Raw genomic sequence first — 19,380 nt, 5'->3', positions numbered from 1 at the left:
TCCTCCTCTTTTTTTTTTTTACCTGCCATTCAGATCCAGAAGGGCCAGAAAAAGGCAAATGTCTTTGTTCCTCCGAGAGGGAATGATTAGTGAATGTTTGGGGTAGAGAGTGGGGTGCTGCTCTACTTATTCTCTTCTGCAGTGGAAGACAAATGTTGATTAAAGATGGTTAGGGCCAATGCCGGCATGAAGCTTGCCAGGCGAGGAGACCGTAACAGGTGCTTTCTAATTATGAACGAATCAAAGACTCTCAGCCATGTTAACTTACTGGTGAACATCCTGGTTTGCCTAAGATAGTCCCAGTTTATGCCTGCCTTTCTGCCATACTTATTAATGGACCTTCCTTCTCTTTTAAAAATAGCTTTACTTGGATGATAAATGATATAGTCATCTTTAACATATATCAGAAAGGTATTTCACATTGAATTGTTTTCAGTCATCTTTGAGAATCTATGGAGAATGGAAGTGATGCCATGAAAGTTGAGATGAGCATATGTTCTGATTTTCAAAAGTGGAAAGAAGGAATATGTTATTATATCCTGACCAAAGACTATAGACTTGATAAGCAGAGGGACAGATTACCGTACAGATTTTGTGATGCCTTTGAGAGAGAACAAGCAACCACTAAGAGGGAACATGGTTTTATAAAGACTAAACTAGGTGAGATTCACCTTCATTCCTTCTGTTTTCAGGCTACTCTAGTACTTGCCATGGGATAGCTGTTGACAGATGGAATGTGGATTTTAACTAGACCTCAGAAAAGATCTTTTTGATATTCTTATAGACAAGGGTAGAAATACAAATTGTCATACAATTTGATGGATTTTAATTGGCTGAATGACTATTCCAAATAACGTTGACTAATGTTCACTAATGAGCAACATTAACTCTGCTCTTGGCACTGTCCTTTTCAATATTTTTCTCACCAAATTGGATTAAGACATGCTAATCAAAGTTACATCTGACGCATGGCAATATCAGATACTGAGATGTCAGAGTCAGGATCCAAAATTATCTCATCAGACTGAGAAAATGGGCCAAGACTTAAAAATTAAATTTCATGGGGAGAAACAATTTCACAGGGAGAAATTTATTTTCCAAAAACCAGCTGACAAAAACAACAAGAGAGGACGTGAGATTATATAGTAATACAAATGAAAAAGAAATAAAGGTTTTGTTGACTGAAAATCATAGTGTGGTGACTTGGCTACAAAAGCATTAATATCAACATCAAGAGGGTAATATATCAATTCTACTCTGAGCCCAGCATATCACACCCAAAGTAACAAGTTCTACCCAGGAACCTCAAGCTTAAGCAAGATAGTGGCAAACTGGGAGCCAGGCAGAGAATAATCAGGGTAGTAAACTGTAACAGTCTGTTATTCTTTTCAAAAAGAATAACAAATACAATAGCGATAATAATAACACAAAATTTCAGCTCTTTGCAGTTCCAAAATCCAAAAAGGTAGAAAACCAAAATACGTTTAACTCAGTTGTTGCCAAATCCTAACCTGAAATAAGGAGAGAGAGGCTGTCTTTATCTACTCCAACTTATGTGAGTATTCACATGATTATTTGCAAAAATATTAATGTACCTAATTATGAGATTCTGCCCTATGCCCCACTGGGGATATTACATAATATGTCCATATTGCCTTTTAAATAAAAATCCAATAAGACCTTCAAAAAACATCAGGCCTCAAGGGATTGAGGTAAAGGACTGTGAACAAATAATAATGGAAATAACAACAATCATAATTATTGATATAATAATTACATAAATATATTCATAATATAACAGTATTTATGATATAATATCACTAAAATAATAATGATAACAATAGTAATAATAGGTAACAGGTAAACAGCACTATGTACCACTGGGCTGTGATAGCATCCAGACCAGCAAGGGCATCACGGTGGCAGAGGTCAGGACCCATCCAAGAGCCACATGTGGCCACAAGAAGCAACAAGGGTAGACTGTTAGACTTCTGCCTCCCTATATACCTGCTGTTGGAAGCAGAGTTCATGCCCTTTGTGGACAGTTTAAGGAAAAGACCTCAAAGGGGAGATAATGAACTTGCAGGATATACAGGGCTGTCTTGCAAGGTACGTCTCTTCAAGGTAGCCATGATATGTAGCAGGACAGGGGACACATTCTACAATGTCACACAAAGAGTAGTTATCTTGAGTGCTTTAAACCGTCCAATTTCTAACGCTCAGAAGTGTGTCTTAAACATAAAAGTTTAAAGAGACATTAGCTGGAAAAGTAGACTGCATGACCTCTAAGATACTTTGCAACTCAGAGTGTCTTTGGTTTTATGAGATGCTCTGGAGAAGTATTACATATTATTAATATTTCCCCTAATCTTAGTTGGCATTCTATTAGCTTTCTTCCCTGATACTGCACAGTGAATAAAGAACTTCAATGTATCAATATAGACCTTTGTCCTCAAGTCTATTAACTGGTTCAGTGCATTATAAACTGCACTCCGGTTGAACATCATTTCTACCTAACTCAAACACTACAGTTCAGTCTCTTCTGATTCTTATTCCATCTTTCGACTTGCCGGCCTCTTCCCATTTACTTCCTTCTCCTACTCATGCTTCAGACTCAACAAAATCCATATTCCAGCTCTACTGTGCTGCTTACCAGAGATTTGATAAACCCCAAATATCAATAGCAACGGAGGGATTTATAGCTGTCTGTGTCATAATGACTGAAGGATATAAAAGGCAGTGTGTTTTTCCGTAGTCATAATCCTCAAATGCAGGTGACAGCATTTTCTGTAATCTCTTTGGGATTCTTTCTCATTTAAATAAGGAAGTACATTGTCTTCCTGCAGTGGGTGCTTATGTCCCCAAATCCGTAACTATAAGTTTGCATCTATATTCAAAGCATCTCAGTGGTACCAGCTTCACATCAGTTATGTTCAGTCAGACTGTTGAGTGAATCAAATGTAGGTTTCTAGGAAATCTACCAGGTGCTGTGCACTTTGAGGTACTGAGGAAATAATGAGATGTAGTTGCTGGTGCCCAAGAACTCACAATATGAAAAAAAAAAATAACTAGAATTTAATATAATAAATACAATAAAGGAAAGAGGTGCAACTGACAAGCTCAAGAGGGTCACATGACCCCCAGACAGGAGGAAACATCATTTGTTCTGAGCAAGTTACCATGGCAAAGAGAACAGTCGCTTAACATTTACCCAAATTACATAGGTGAAAGTCATCTAGCAATTGTCATTAGGTTAGTACATAGCTGAGTGCAAAACCTGGGTCAGGACAAATAACTGAAAAAGAAAAAAATAAATGAATCAGAGTTCTGGTCACATGGCTAGCCAGAGATCTAAAGTCACTGATGTGCTGTAAATGCATGGATGGATGTGGGTCAAGCTTTCAGGTCCATGCCCTGGTACGAGAAGAGGAAAGGAACTTCCAGGCCAATCCCCTCAGGCTCAAACAGCCTCTTCTTTTTGTCCCAGGGAGCCGTGTAAATGTCATCACTTTCTACGGGTGTCATGACATGAATGTGGGAAGTGGGACGCCCTGGAAGGATAAGCCTTGGAAATTTAGGGATGATTAAAATCAAACCAGTTAAGTGACTTACTGATTTATTTTTTCCTTGGTAAAGGTATTAGTGGGTGTCATTGGTTTGAAGCAGCAACACTGATGAAACCAAAACATGCACAACACCAAGATTTCATATTTAACATTGTGATTTGATCACTTCTCTTTGAAAACTGCTTCTGGGCCTAGGAGCTACATAGATCTAAAAAAAAGATATTGACTTCTGCTCTTCCTATTTGTTTTTTATATTTAAGCAGTATCTTTTACATGTTAATAATGATAAATAGATATAGACTGGTGTCCTGATTTCAAGGAAAATAATCAAATAATATCATGGAGGAATCTGATTTGGAAGTATCTTTGGTCCTATTAAAATTCTTGAGTAAATGCAGCTTTTCATCCCTAAAGAGCCATTGAGTGCTGCATTTGTGTGAAGTTGGGAGGAAAAATGTGTTGATTCTGAAAGATTCTCCAGGCAAGGGGAGGAAAAATAATAATATAGTGAGAAGGAAATATCTTTATTTGAGCTTCTTAAGGCACTTTTAAACCAGTGGGTCTCCTCTTTCTGATAAACCGAGAGCATTCCTTAGAAGTACACAACCCGAAAAAAGATTAAAAAAACCCGTCAACATTTATTTTGTAAGTGATCTTCCATTAAGAGGTACTCAGGCACCTGGAAAACTTTATGCCTCTTCAGTGTGCGTCTGCTGCCTTCTTTTTGACTGATACTCAGGTCCTGGCTACGGTTGCATCTAGCATCTCAATTTCAGGAATAGAAAGAGTTTTTCAAAATTGACTCACAGTGCGGGTGGAGAGGCCTCCCATCAAGCACTAGGTCTCCTCCACTGTCTTAAATGCAGGTGATAAAAAATACGATTGTAACTAACAATTTGAAAACTGATTTTAAAATCAGAAATGTCTGTGTCTGATACTCTGTAAATCATTCTCATGAATGCTTCCCACCTGAGTACGTTTATCTAGTCCTGTTTTTCCTTCAAATTCCTGAGACTTCTGCTTACAAAGCTCTCCATTACTTCGGTTGTTTCTTTCTATTTTCCTACTACTTTATTCACTCAACCTCCCTTATTAATTCAATAGAGATGCGTGCCAGGGTCTATGCTAGAAACTAGAATCAAAAAGATGAGTAAAGCGTGATCCCTCCCCTCAAGGGGCTTAGAGTCCAATGGAGAATACTCTGCTAGTCCATTTTTAAAAATTAGTTCACTAGCTAATTTTTATACCTCTAAAATTACCATATATAATGTGCATATTAGAGGAAATCTTTCCCTACTATTATTTTTGGATGCATGAACAAACAATTTATCATTAAAACCTAGAATTTCCTCTGATATAAAATTTTAAATGAGGATACATTAAAATAAAGTTAATCAAAGGATTTTAGGGTGAAAAGGGCTCTGCCGAGATCTTTTAGTATAATGTTCTCACCTTACTAATGAAAACACTGGTGCCTAGGGAGTGAAATAATTTTCTTTGCTCAGTAAATATAATGGGAGCATCAACCATATGCCAGGCACTGAGGTAGAAGCTGGAGAGAGTGATGAATGAGATCCACACTAGATTGTGTAATTAATATATAATTATACAAATAACTGAATTATAATTGTAATAATTCTATAAGCGAGAAGTAGGAGATGCTGAAAGAGTATAAAATAGGGTGATAAAACCCTGTCTATACAGCCAGGGGCTATTTTCCTCAGAGGGTCTAATTAAAGATGGGACTTACTGTATAGAAGGCTTGCCTCAGGTCACATAGCCAGTTAGAGGCACAACTGGAACGGGAACCAAAGTTTTTTATAGCATGAGTGGCACACCCTCTACTATACACTGGCAAGTTCCCTACTGGTGGTTATTTATTGCCCACTGACAATGAGATTGTCAGTAGAAGACTGTCTACTTAGTTTATAAGCTCACCTCTAGTCTTGCCTGGCCAGTTTGCTCGTCCTTCAACAAGAGTGCCAACAATATATATATAACACGCATTTCCTTGATCAAGAAACACTTATTGCCACATACTGAAGTTTCCAAATAACTGGAACTCGCTTTTTAGCTGTTATGTATCTTTAATACCTATTAGGTCCAGAAAAAAATGATTCTTAATCAAATGTATTTTGTAATAAATCATAATAGAATTGAGGAAATGCAATAAATATACATACATTAAATATTTGTGTGTATATTTTTCCAGTTATTTCTTTCTGATAGTGAGGTCTTGCTCTTCTGTGCCTTACGATACAATCTATTTAATAAGCTAATGAAGGAAGGGGTGTTTTAGATTTAGAACTCTTGTCAGTAAACTATTTGCCCCTAATATACCCATTTTATCATTGTCTATCTGCCCTGGTGTACTGCCAACTAACATTATTAGCAGTGTGCTTTGCTTAGGAAGATGCAAGGGGATAACCAATTCTGCAAATATTTGTTACTTCTAACTTTTTGTTAATATTCAGGTACCGTTCATGGTAATGAGCAACACCCTCAGTGCTTTTCAAAAGAGCACAGACATCTGACACCTGGAATGTTTGTTCCTCTTTATGTTATCAATTTACCCTTAGTAATTCCTACAAACCCTCACACAGACACACACACACACACACACACACAAAACAAACACGCATGCGTCTGAGTTACAGTACAATATTTTGCTTCTTTCGCTTCTATGGTTGCTTTGGGACAAGAAAAAAACTCACTTATCTTTAGAATTCACTGAGAAGTGATTCTGGAACTAATACATAAGTACTTTAGAAATATTTGAAGGAACAGTGAGCAGGTAGAGAGAAGAAAAGGTTAGGCAGCCGGTGTTTTGACTTCTTAACTCCTATGTTGATTATGCCTCATCTTCAGCACATCCTTGTGCAGAACAACCAGCCCCTGACAACATGCCCACACCATTATTTTAGGGTTCCCCATCAGATACGTCATTACTTAACCAAAGGTGATCTCTACTGCTCTGTGGCAGTAGGCTTGTCTTCTCCACCAGCTTTGCCCCCTTCAGACAGCTGTCCACCATCTATGTCCACAGCCCCTGAAAGTTGCTGCCCACTTGCAGTCATCTGCCCATCACGGGAGCTGAGTCCACCAGAGCTGCTCTCCCGATGACTGCACAGCTACAGATGCACCCCTCACAGTGACGCGTTCACATGAGATTACAAACTGGACGGAAAGTACTGTGCACGCATTTTATCTGAGCACCTATTCCTTACCAAGGAAAAGAAAAGCTTGGCTGGAATTCAAAGATTTGGAGATTTTAGGAGTTTCCTCCTGAACCAATCACTTATGAAGGAGCAGGGACTTTGCCTCTTTCCCAGGAACACAGATTTCCAGGCATCATGCTGACTTGTGTTTTACTTTCAATTGCTAGATACATGCATCTGCCTTCTTAGAGGCAGATACAGGAAGATCCCTCTCAGATGGTAAGTTCAGGGGCTCATTAGCTTGAATGATGACCCTTCCTCAAATCCATATTTCGAATCAAAAATGGTTTAGGAGCTTCCCTGGTGGCACAGTGGTTGGGAGTCCACCTGTCGATGGAGGGGACACGGGTTCGTGCCCTGGTCCGGGAGGATCCCACATGCTCCGGAGCGGCTGGGCCCGTGAGCCATGGCCGCTGGGCCTGTGCGTCCGGAGCCTGTGCTCCGCAATGGGAGAGGCCACAACAGTGAGAGGCCCGCGTACCACAAAAAAAAAAAAATGGTTTAGTATCCAGGCAGTTATTCCACAAAGACACATTTTTTTAACCTTGGAGATTATTTTTTCCCTTTCTCCTTCATTCCCTGCATTCACTATTTTTAGTCGATTCTCATGGGTAATCCTCCATTCTCCCCACTTTATGAATATGTTCTACTTAGATTTTATGAGCTATCCCAAACCCAATACAGAGAAATAAATTTTCAACGGCTCTAAGTGTAAAGAGCATCATTCAAAGCCAGGAAGCTTCACAGCTAAACTAGATGCACCCTTCCTAGTTTTCAAAGCATTTTTGAATTATGGTATCTTCCTTAGCACCGATCTTACACTATAAATGCTTATTCACATGTTCATTTTCCCTCCTATGTGAGTCCTTAGATTAGGGATAGACATTATTCTGGTATCCCAACCTTACCAAATATGTAACTCATGATAGGCACTCACTAAATGTCTGCGAACTCATGGAATGAATGAAGGGACAAATGAATTAGTGAGTGACTATTAAAGACACCTTCCCTTTACTGAAGACCTAATATGAATCAGGTACAGTGTTTGGACAGTTTTTATAAATGATTCGATTTAATTCTCTCGCTACCGTAAGGCAGGCATTACTATCCCCAATTAACAGATGAGCAAATAGCTACCGAGAGAGGTTGAGACTTGGTGAAGCTTATAAATGTCGTAAACGACAGCTTTAAGTGGGACTCAAGGCTGTCAGTCTTAGTCACTAGGACAGGGGTCAGCAAAGTATGGTCCACACTCCTCTTGCCTGCCACGGTTGGAGTAAATGACGTTTTGTTGCAACACAGCCTCACCCATTCATTTACATATTATCTCTGGCTGCTTCAGGGCTGCAATGAAAAAGCTGAGTAGTTGCAAAGAAAACTGTCTAGCCTGAAAGGCTGGGATATCTGGCCCTTTACTGAAAAAGAGTGTGATCCCTGCCCTAGGATATACTGAAGGATCAGACCACAGTGGTGAGAAGAATGGTGAAAAGAAAAGCAGGGACTCCTGCCCAGGGGAGAGATTGGATTTCCGTGTGTTTGCTTAATTCAGTTTTATCCGACTCTCCACTCCAACACAACTGGGTTATTGTGGGATTGAAAAACACCCAGGCAAGGTCCTAATTTAAATTCAACCAGCCTTAGGTCAACGTTGGTCTGGTCTGTGCTGCCGCCTTATCTCCTATTGGACCCTGTTTGGTGCTGTGGTTAACTCATCCCCAGTGAAGTCTCTGTTTGAGATGAGAGCAGCTGGAGAGCTGAAGCTTCTGTTAAACAATTAATTAGACTTTCAAAGGGCAGAGATAAAGTAATCACTATCTTCAGCTCTCAATATAAAGTGTGAAAACATTTCAGAATTTAGTAAGCCTTTCTCTTCTCTTCTTTAAGGTGTCATTTTCTCCCTTTTCTATTGATACTTCTCTCCCTCCACTCATATCTCTACTTAACTGTTCATCTGTAGAACTTATCAAATGTCAAGTATGTGTTGTATTTACTTTTTAAAAGTCAATGTTCCTTTCTTAATTAAGCCAAGCGTTTAAATATGTTACATATGATAGATGTTACACAAACAGGGTATTTCGGCCCAGGCAAGGGCCTAGACATTAGTCGCTTTTGTTGGAAAGACTTATGGTCTTTAGGTGATTGGGCGGGTCCTTCTCTTCCATTGCTCTTTTTACTATGAATTATGAGTTAATAGTAGACTAAAGTCCCCCTGGAAGAAAATAAATTTGTACTGCATTGCCTTTTCTGTGAGATAGTTATTCAAACATTTCTGAGGTTGTTAGATAATCCACACCAAGGCCAGGAGTCAGGAAATTGTGACCTTCATGAAAGAAGGAACGTGTTGCATTTTTTTGCTACCGTGTTCTACATTGCCTAGCACAGTGCCTGGCACGTAAGTATATGTGGATAAAGGGAAGGTGAGCAGAAGGGATGGGAGTGGGGCAATGATGGAGGGAAAGGAGATAAAGAGAAGATCAGAGAGAAAAAAAAAGGGAGTCCTTTTGAGCACACCCACCATAATGGAGTGGATGATCTAGGCTGAGATTATGGACTTAGCACCCGATTCTTGAAGGGAGAGTGGAGGTAGTGTCAGCAGACGGTGACGGATGCTGGAGTCCCTCCTGGCACATGGGCTCAGCTTGGGGAAATGGCCTGTTTTGTGTACTACCACTCGGCTCCCAGTGACTTTTGCTATGACTTGTTTCTTTCTGACACGATGCTATGGAAGAGAATATCCTCCTCCTCGCTTAGATAGATGAGGTTTAGGGAGAGGAGCAGAGCTCTGCACCTGGGGCAGAGGCATCCTCAAGCAACACACTGAAGGTGGCTTGGTGGTCCCCCTGTCTGTAGGCCTGTCAGACTTTAACTGCACCGCAACTCCATCCAGGGCATCAAAACCCACTAAGTAGGGGCTTCCCTGGTGGCACAGTGGTTGAGTCCGCCTGCCGATGCAGGGGACACGGGTTCGTGCCCTGGTCCGGGAGGATCCGACATGCCGCAGAGCGGCTGGGCGCGTGAGCCATGGCCGCTGAGCCTGCGCGTCCGGAGCCTGTGCTCCGCGACGGGAGAGGCCACAACAGTGGGAGGCCCGCGTACCGCAAAAAAAAAAAAAAAAACCACTAAGTGCCCTGTGCAGGGGCAGCGTCTGAAGAGTCTGACCTGGAGAGGTTCTGCTGCTTTCCAGAATATGGAACCAGATCCATGACAAGAGGGATGGATTCATGGTCAAATGTGACCAATATTGCAGGTTCTCAGGATTATGTGGATAAAGAATGTCTGGGAAAGCCTGTTTGGTTTTTTCTTTCTACTCATTTGAGAACTGGGAGCCCATGCACCTTATGTCCTGTGCATTCTTGTTAGCCTGACTGTGTTAGTCCCAGGTTGTTGAAATCTAAAAGCTCAGCACTTTCCTGTCACCCTTGATTGCCTTTCTCTACTGTGAGCTCAGTGGAAAACAATACATGACATCTGGACTAATGTGGTACTAATTCCTTCAGCCCCAAAGCATGTGACAAATGAGCCAGAAATCACTGGCTTGCCTCGTCCCTGTCAGGGTGCCTATCACCCTACAACCCCAGTAGCTCACTTCTACCTGTTTTCATCTTTATATATCTATAGATAGAGAGATTTTCACTATAAAATATAATACACATACAGAAAACTGAACAAAGCCTAATCATAGACTTTAATGAATTATTACTGGGTAATCACCACATGGGTCAGGAGATAGAGCACTGCTGGCAGTTTCAGACAACTGCTCTCCACCCCGCATACCATCATTGACCCTTCTGTACCTTCTCCCAATCACGAATCTATCCTCTTGTCTAAAGGTAACCACTTTGACGATATTTTCCTTGATTTACTTCTTATCATTTCCACCTAAATATGCGTGATGTGCACTTTTAAACCTGTTAGTTTAGTTTTGCCTGGTTTTTTTGGAACTTTATGTAAATAAAATCAAACATTCTTATTTCCCTATTTGAACTTTATATAATGGAATCAGTTTATCTACCTGGTTACTTTTGATTTTGCTTATGAGAATTACCTTCACTGTTATGGTTATGTGTAATTCATTTGCTTTCATTGCTGAATAGTATTTCACTATATAGAGACACTATCATTTGTGCATTTATGCTAGCATTGATGAACATTTGGGTTATTTCTGGTTTGGCTATTATGCACATTATGGTTATAAACATTCTTTTATATATGTCATGCTACAAATGGATGTGTATTTCCATTGAGTATATAACTAAGAATGGAACTGGTAGACTGGCCCGTATGAATGTCTTCAAACACAGGAGAAAATGCCTATCTGGTTTACAGAGTGGTTGAGCCAGTTATACTCCTGTCAGCAGTATATGATAATCCTTGTAGCTTTACATCCTTACCAATACTTGATAGTCTCAGTTTGTTCAAATTTAGCCATTCTCAAAAGGTAGATAAGGTAGATATCACTACCTTATTGTGGTTTTAGCTAGAATTTCCTAGATTATTAATGGAATTTAAAATCATTTTAACTTTTTTAATTTGTGAAGTATATATTCAAATTATGTGGTTGTTTTGTGGGTTTTTTTTCCTATTGGGTTGTCTGCCTTTTTCTCATTGCTTTGTAGGACTTTTTTTCTTAATAGGTATTCCAGACTATATACAAGCACTTTGATTGTTATGTATATTGTAAATGTCCCGTCCCATTCTGTAGCTTGCCTTTTAACTCTCTGCACTAAATCCAATAGGAGACATATATTAAAGTCCTTGTGGCAGGTTCTCTGATAGACATATATTCAGAGTACCGTTAGAGTACACAGGAAGAATTGCCAATTAAACCTATGAGGAGTGGGAACTCTAAAAATGTCATACGAAGGTAAATCTTGAAAATATACATTGATATTTTCCAGAAAATTAAAGGGGCCCTCATGAGTAGAAGGAAGTGAGAACAAAGCGAAAGAGAACACAATCTAAGGGTCACAGGTGATATTGATACTTTGGGAGTATATGGGATTGTGAAGAAAGAATGAGTAACAGGAAAGCAAAGGATCAAATCTTGGTAGCCAAAAAAAAAAAAAAAAAAAAAAAGGAACAATGAGACAAGAGTTGAAGAGTGGCCCTGAAGCAGGAAGAAAATCAAACCAGGAGAGTGTCATTAATAATCTCAAAGGCAGAACCATACCAAATACCAAATGGGGTATTAAATTTTCAGTGTCAACTTGAATAGTCTGTGGGATGGGGTCCAGCTGTTTGATCAAACACTGGTCTAGATGTTGTTGTGAGGTAATTTTTAGTTGTGATTAATGTATAAATCAGTAGACTGAGTAAAGCAGATTATGCTTCATGATGTGAGCAGGTCTTAGCCAATCAGTAAAAAGCCTTAGGAGGAAACACTGAGATTCCCCAGAGAAGAAAGGAATTCTGTCTCCAGTCTGGCTTTGGACTCCAGACTATAACTTCAACAGCCTGCCAGGTCTCTGCTCACTGGCCTGCCCTACAGATTTTGGACCTGCCGGCCCTTGAAATCATGTGAGCCAATTCCTTAAAATAAACCTCTCTCTGTATATACCATTGGTACTGTTTCCCTGCAGAACCCTAAAAAACACACCAGATAATACAGAGGTCCTAAATATACCCATGCCAATGTGTAGCTGAACAGGGTTGGAAGGAAAATTTATTAGGATTAAGAAAATCGTTGTAATATGATGCTTAGATTAATTTCAAAACTAATGAGGAGATAATGGGAGAAGTTATATGTTTAGCAATTGAAGTTATCAAGAAAAAATCAATATTTAAACTGGGAATAAATGATGCCAACAAGAATTGGGGGAGAGTGGCATTAATATATACGGACTGCATGGACTTTTAAAGAAGGGTAATTTTCTAGTGGTGGTAGAATGGGAGTCTCAAGGCAAACGAATACTATGATTCCTCTCTCGCCCTATAAATGCAAGAGAGAGCAGTACTTTTAGATGAAGAAACTTTCCCAAGAAAGGTCTATTCATCATCTATTCAGTGATCAATAGAACCCTAGGTATCATTGAGGAAAGGTAAAAGGAGTGTCTAAGATTTAGAAGGATATTTTCACTTAAAATAAATATTCCCTGTGGTTTTAAAAAAAGATTTAAGGGCAGATGTGTGGTTGTCCTGTGGCGAAGTAGAGCTGAGCGGGATGGCAACGAAAGAGAGTTTCAGAAGTTGTGGATAAAGAAGAAGAAAATAGAAGGTTGTTAAGTATTATAGGCAATGGATAGCATATCAGCTTTGGAGTCACAGAGATCTGGGTTTAAATTCTGCATTCATCTAATACACACTCACTTACAACCTGTGTGACTGGGGTATGAAGCAGAATTTTCAAAAAGTAACCCTAAATGCTCTTTCAATCACCTGAACAATAAAATAGCTCGAGTTGGAGCCTTCACTTTTCCCAAGGGTTAGGGTCACAGTGTTCTCAGAAGAGGGGCTACCACTTCGCCCTGGGTTCCAGGGTGCCCAGATTTGGAGCAGCTGGTTTTCTCACATTGCTGACGACTAAATGCAGATTGCCTGCCATCCAAAACAATGTATCTGCACTATCTTAACAAGAGGCTCATACCCTGGCCTCAGTTAGGGCAATGTTCTTCCACTAGAACATAAGCCCACTCTGTATCCAGCACGGGGTTGCCCCTTATCCACTGCTCTGTGGGATGTTGAGCCTCCAGGAGCATGTTCTTCTCTTACTGACATCGGCCTGTAAGATTCTCCAATAAAGCCTATTCCTCGACCATGTGGTTCTACAGAATTCTCCCTGAGCCCTGCTGCACAATAGCAACCTGAGACAGGTAACAACAACCATCCTTAGTTTTGATATCCTTACCTGTAAAATAGGAACTATGCCAACTACAGTAATGAGTTATTGTGATGACGGAACAAGATAATGTGTTTAAGATACTTAGCACAGGGTCTATTTTATATGACTAATAGAAGAAAATTTACTTATGGGTAGAATGAAACTAAATAGCCTCAGTTTCCCAACTGAATGATAAGTCATGGTTCTGGCCTCAATAAAATCACTCTCAAGATAATGAAATAGAGAATGACAATAGAGTGTGTGGGGAGTGTGACTGGGGGTAGTGTGGCTGGAAAGGATATTTACAAAAAGGGAGGGACTGGCCAGAAGTAGATCTACCTCTGCAAATTTATCCCACTAACAATTGTAGATCGTATTTTCACTTGTAGTAATAACTCAATACTTCTTTGTGTTTGTATATATACATACAATTTATGTATATACCAAATATATGAGAAGTCTCTGAATTATCAGGAGTAAAACTCTTGCTATATGACTGAACTCTGAGAGGATATATGTATCTATCGCCATTGTTGGACTGATTGAATATCATTTGGGGGGGTCTGTTTTAAGATGACAAGGACAGGGAACTGTGAGGTGGGAGGTTCTCTATAAAGTAGGTTATTATAAAGAAGCTGGCCAGAGGAAACAATAGAAGATAAGCTCTAATTGTGTAAATAAGGCAGTCAAAGCAAAGACAAATTCTTGTGTTGGAGCTGCTTCTGAATTTATTGCTACTGCTACTAGCGCTGGCCAGAAGGACCAAAACTTCAGTTATGGACAATATTGGAGAAATGAAATCCCACTTGGGCCCACTGAGATGCAGCCTGTGTACCTGTAGAGATGAGACTGGGAAGGGAGAAGGTGAGCATGGGAGCAGGAGAGTAAGAGTGGAGCTGATCAATTTCATTATGCGTCCTTGTTCAAGAAAAGAGCCAGCTGGATAGGAAGGGGCACCAATCCCCACAGGACTCTCCGGACAACTCAAGGAATTCTACTCTATCAGAATTTAATCCTGTAGACTACTCAGACCCTTGGGGCCTTTTGAATGCAAACGGAACCAAGAATGACAGAAATCTTACTATAAATGAACTAATATTTGGATCTGAGGGTAAAGGGATGTAGGAAGCTTTTCTCCATGGCAGTTGTGGGGTAGGATGGAGAGAAGACAAGAGCCCTGGTACTCTGAGGGAGGGAGAAACAGGCTGGGAGGAGATGGGGCCAGAAGTGAAAGGCGGGGATGGAAAAGACCATGTTGCCTAATCACAAGAGGACGTCAGGCTTTCCCTGGGAGGAGGGCCTTGACAGAGGAGTGGGAGGCCTAAACAACACTCTCTGTATCTTTAAAGTCAGAAGACACCCCTGAGAACCAGCATTTAAATTTTCACACTGCAATCTTTGAAGTTTTGCTATAATTGTATCAAACTCTGTAGTAATGACAGACACACAGACTTGCTGTAGAGGAAGAGGTAAACAGAATGGTGAGGAAATGCCTCATCGTTGAGTCCCAAAGGCCTCTACTTGTCACCCACCAAGGATAGTGACTGCTAAGGCCACTCTCTATGTCCTTGCTGGCAACACTGGGTGACCTGTGTTAAAAAAAAAAAAAAAAAAATGTTGGGAGGGGAGCTGTCTGTCTTCAGGACACAGTATAACTCTCCACTTGGAAGATGTGTTCAATATGCCATCCTGGGAAGGGTGAACTCTTCCAGCAGCACATAATGGAATAAATTGAGAATATTTCAGAATCTCAAAAACTACTTCCATTGCTTCTCCTAACTGCAGAATATAGGAGTTTACACTGTCCTAACAACAACAACAACAACAGCTGCGATTTTTCTCTTCCCTACCATGGAAGAGTTCCTTACTAACTCTGAATTTAGTTAAGGTTACTTTAAATGCATTATTCTTTCAGGAGTTGATTCCTAACAAATGTCAAATCCCACAAAAGTAAAATAATCGCCTTCCAAATATCAACCTTGTAAAACAGACGCAAGATCAGAAAATTAGTAGGTCATACTTTATGGGCAAATTCTTTTTGTAGCCTAATGATTGGTTTATTTAACCACCCCTCATGAAATTATCACAAAGAATGGTGTTCCCCTCCCCTTGCTCCACTACCCAAGCCCTCAACAGGGAAGAGTTGGCTGGAGAAGTAAATAACTTAATAATTGCCTTAAACTTCACTAATGTTAATTAGATATGGCATCTCCTGTAAAGATCACAGTAGTCACTGACTGGAATAACAAGTGACAAGACAAGAAACCAAACTGTCAACATGGGTACAAAGAATCTGCTAATTTACTGAAGGTTGGTAAATAATAGGAAGTGTTATATTAACATTATTCCCTTGTGATCCATTTTCAACCGAATCCTTTTATTAGCAATGTTTATTTTCCTGATTTTGAAAATAAAAAATGCCCCTTTTGGAAAATCAAGGCGATAGAGAAAGATACAAGAAAACAATAGTAATTAATAATAAAGCTACCAGCCATACACACTCATTTTAACAGACCAGCATTCTTCTTTCAGTCTTTTGGTATATGTATGTCTTATCCATCACACCATGTATAGGATTTGCATTTTATACTTAAAAGGATGTTCTCTTTTCATTAAACTACTGTAATATTAATGCCTATATTATATTCCATTTTACTGCCATTCGTGTATTTTTTCTAACAGTAAAAGCCTTAACAAAAATCTTCACACACAGATACTTTTTACTTCAGATTGTTAGCGTAAAACTCTTGGAAGAGGTATTTCTGAACCAAAGTGTAAGAAGAGAATAACTGGCAAGTTATTTTCCAGGAAGTTTTCTTTATTTTATAACCTATTTAATTCTTTGCCAGCCATATAAAAGAGCACTCTCATCTCTCTGCCCTCTCATCAACCCAAAATATTTCTCCTGCATATATATTCTAATTCAATAGGTGAAAAATGCTGCCTCAAGTTATGTTTAATCGATCACTTCTAAAGCTTAATTGTTTTCATAGTCAAGTGCAGTTTCTTGTGTGAATTGTTTGAATATGTTCTTTGTTGATTGATATTTTAGGATTTTGAGGGAGGTTGTTAGAAATTTGTATAACCATTATAAATATTCAATATATTAATGTTTTCTTTTATATTTGAAGCAAATCTTTCTCCCCACTATTTCTCAACTTTGTTCATAGTGTTTAAGCTTTTTATTTAGTTAAATCTATTATTTCCCTATGTGATTTTTTTTCCCTCAGTTCCTTTAAGTTTAGAAAAATTCCTCCTCTTCTACAGATTAGATATGCGTTATCTACATTTTTTAAATAATTGATTTATGGTTGGCTACTGCACATAAGACCCTGATCTCATCTCACTGTGATTATATTGGTGTACGGCTTGAGGTAAAAGTTAAACTTGTCTTTTTCAAATAGGAAAACACATTATTTTTTTCCAGAAATTCAATTCTACTATATTCTAGGATCTACTTTTGCATAGGCCAGTCTAATCTTATTTTAAAGGTTGTCTACGGATTTAAAAAAAAATTGTACTTGCTTTTTGTTATTGTTAAAATTAAATGAAACTAAAACTTGTTAATAAAATTAGCTAACAAAATTTTCCACTGCTGACCAGATATTATAAAAAACATTGAACCTATCATGCTTAATGATGCATAGATTTTCCCAAGCTGGAGAGCTGTGAAATAGAGTGTAACCAATGATCTGAGTGTAACTGTGATTAAACTTTCCAATGTTGGAAGACACTTTTAATGGAAGCTATTATCTATATTTATAGCAGTTTCATTTTTTACTTTAGCTGTTTCTTACTCATTTTTTTCTCCTTTTTCTGTAATTGATTTGCAAAGTATTCCATTAATTGCCTCGTAACTGTCATATCTATGGAAAATTCTTAGCATGCCTTAAAGTGATCAAGAAAGCTCTTGAGTGTTGAAATATACTATTTTATTTTTAGATCTTTGTGTCTCATCTGGATTCTGCTTAGGCAAACCTAGTTAGATTTAATGATGCTGTCACACATTTGCTGTTAAATTGTATTGATCTGGGTCAATCAGACCCTTGAGATATGTTTGCCCCTCTAGGTTCCTTGCCCAGACTAGATGTCCATGCAATTTCTGTCCAGCTCCTAAGCCAGAGGCATTTAAGCTGGCCAACAATGGTCTCTTGCTTTGATAAAGTCTTGTATCTGGAGGTCTAAGCTTAAGAATGAGAAACAGAATTTGTATGGTCCTGTCTGATGCTGAACTCTAGCTTTTGCCGGCACCCCTGGGCTTGCCTCATGGATCTCCTACGTAAAGTCATGATTTTTGTTTGTTTGTTTGCTTTGCAATGTCCGGCTACAAACCATTCTTAGTGCCCACTGTTCTGAGCACTGAGTGTAGAAATAGCTGTTCCCTCTCTGCCCCAGTGTCACAGGTGCAGCAGGGCAGCTGTAACCATGGTGCCGGCAGGTCCAGCATCTGCAGGGCAGCGTCCCCTCCCTCCCACCCAGAAAAAGTCATGATTTTTAAGGATCTCTGTTCCTACTAGGATTAGCCGGATGGGGTAACTTTTCCAGGAGCGTGTAGGGTAGGGAGGGGAGGGATTGAGGTGTCTATATTCAAGAATAACAAATTCTAGGCCAATACAACACATCATGAACTACCCCAATACAAGGTTAGTAATATATGAAAATGTTTTTAAAGGAAATATTGTTTATGTTATAAATAAAATAAGAAAAGAAAAATGATCACCAGACTGGTATCTTCTATAATTTGGGAAATACCCACTTTGTGCCAAGAACTGTATCATGCACTAGAGACAAAGGGTTAAAAGATATAGTCCCTGCCCCCAAGGAGCTCACGGCATGGCGCGCAGACTTACTAGTAAGTAGTATAAAAGCTATGAGAGGGAAGCACTAAATGATAGGGAGCAGACGGAATGGATGCCTAGCTCAGACTGTAAACAGCTGGAAGACTTCTTGGAGACGGTGACCTACGAACTGAATTTTAAAGGAAGAGAATTTCAGGCAGATGGAATAGCACACTAGAAGGCTCAAAGCTGTGAGGAAATAGCCCACTTACGGCCCTGCAAGTACTCCAGCAAAGGTCTTAATTGGTTAGTGGCAGAAGATGGAAATGAAGGGTTTAATAGAGCCAAATGATTAAGGCCCTTATATGTCTTGCTAAGGATTCTGGATTCTATCCTAGGCTGTGGAGAGGTACTGAAGGATTTTAAGTAGTCAAGGGGAATGACCAGATTTGCATTTTAGAACGATTTCTCTGGCTGCAACCATATAACTGGGGAAGGATGGGGGGACATAACGATACAAAACGAATAGAGGACGATTATAGCAATTCAGGAAAGAAATTATGAGGGTCTTATCTTACTCTGAAGAAAGATATTAAAGAGCTAAGGAGGCAAAATATGATTGTTGATTACATGGTTAAGGAGATGGGGATAAGGGAAAGAGTGAAGGCAGGTCCAGGATGCCCTAGATTTCTGGCTTTGGCAACCAGGTAAAACGTGATGACATTCACAGAAACGGAGAGCAACAGTGTGAGAGGAGACTTGACTCAAGGTAGATACAACTATCCTGAGTTACCGACCAAATGTCCTGGTGGAAACACAGGGCCACGACTAGGGTGAGGTGAGTGAGGCACTCAATTGGATGCAAATATTAAGGGGCAAAAAAACTCAGTAATCAGAATAAATACTACATTAATGAAAAAAAATTTAAACCAAAATTAAGGCAGAAATTCATGAACAAAATGTCAAAATATTAAAGGCAGCATCAGTACCAATGGCATGCC

At 39.4% G+C, this 19,380-nt stretch overlaps 1 protein-coding gene and 1 non-coding gene across 4 annotated transcripts in view; both read right to left on the bottom strand.

Moving 5' to 3' along the window:
• Positions 1 to 19,380, bottom strand: part of GRM8 (glutamate metabotropic receptor 8) — a 775,007-nt gene that overhangs the window by 204,744 nt on the left and 550,883 nt on the right. The gene's annotated exons all lie outside the window — the stretch shown is intronic.
• LOC117199796 (small nucleolar RNA SNORA43) lies at positions 17,916 to 18,049 on the bottom strand. The gene has a single exon (XR_004481134.1). It is a non-coding gene; the product is annotated as a small nucleolar RNA SNORA43 (small nucleolar RNA).

Source organism: Orcinus orca, chromosome 9 (genome assembly GCF_937001465.1).
Source record: "Orcinus orca chromosome 9, mOrcOrc1.1, whole genome shotgun sequence".
NCBI classification, from domain to species: Eukaryota; Metazoa; Chordata; class Mammalia; order Artiodactyla; family Delphinidae; genus Orcinus; species Orcinus orca.
The sequence above is the reverse complement of the archived record's forward strand: the minus strand, read 5'-3'. Positions and strand labels throughout refer to the sequence as shown.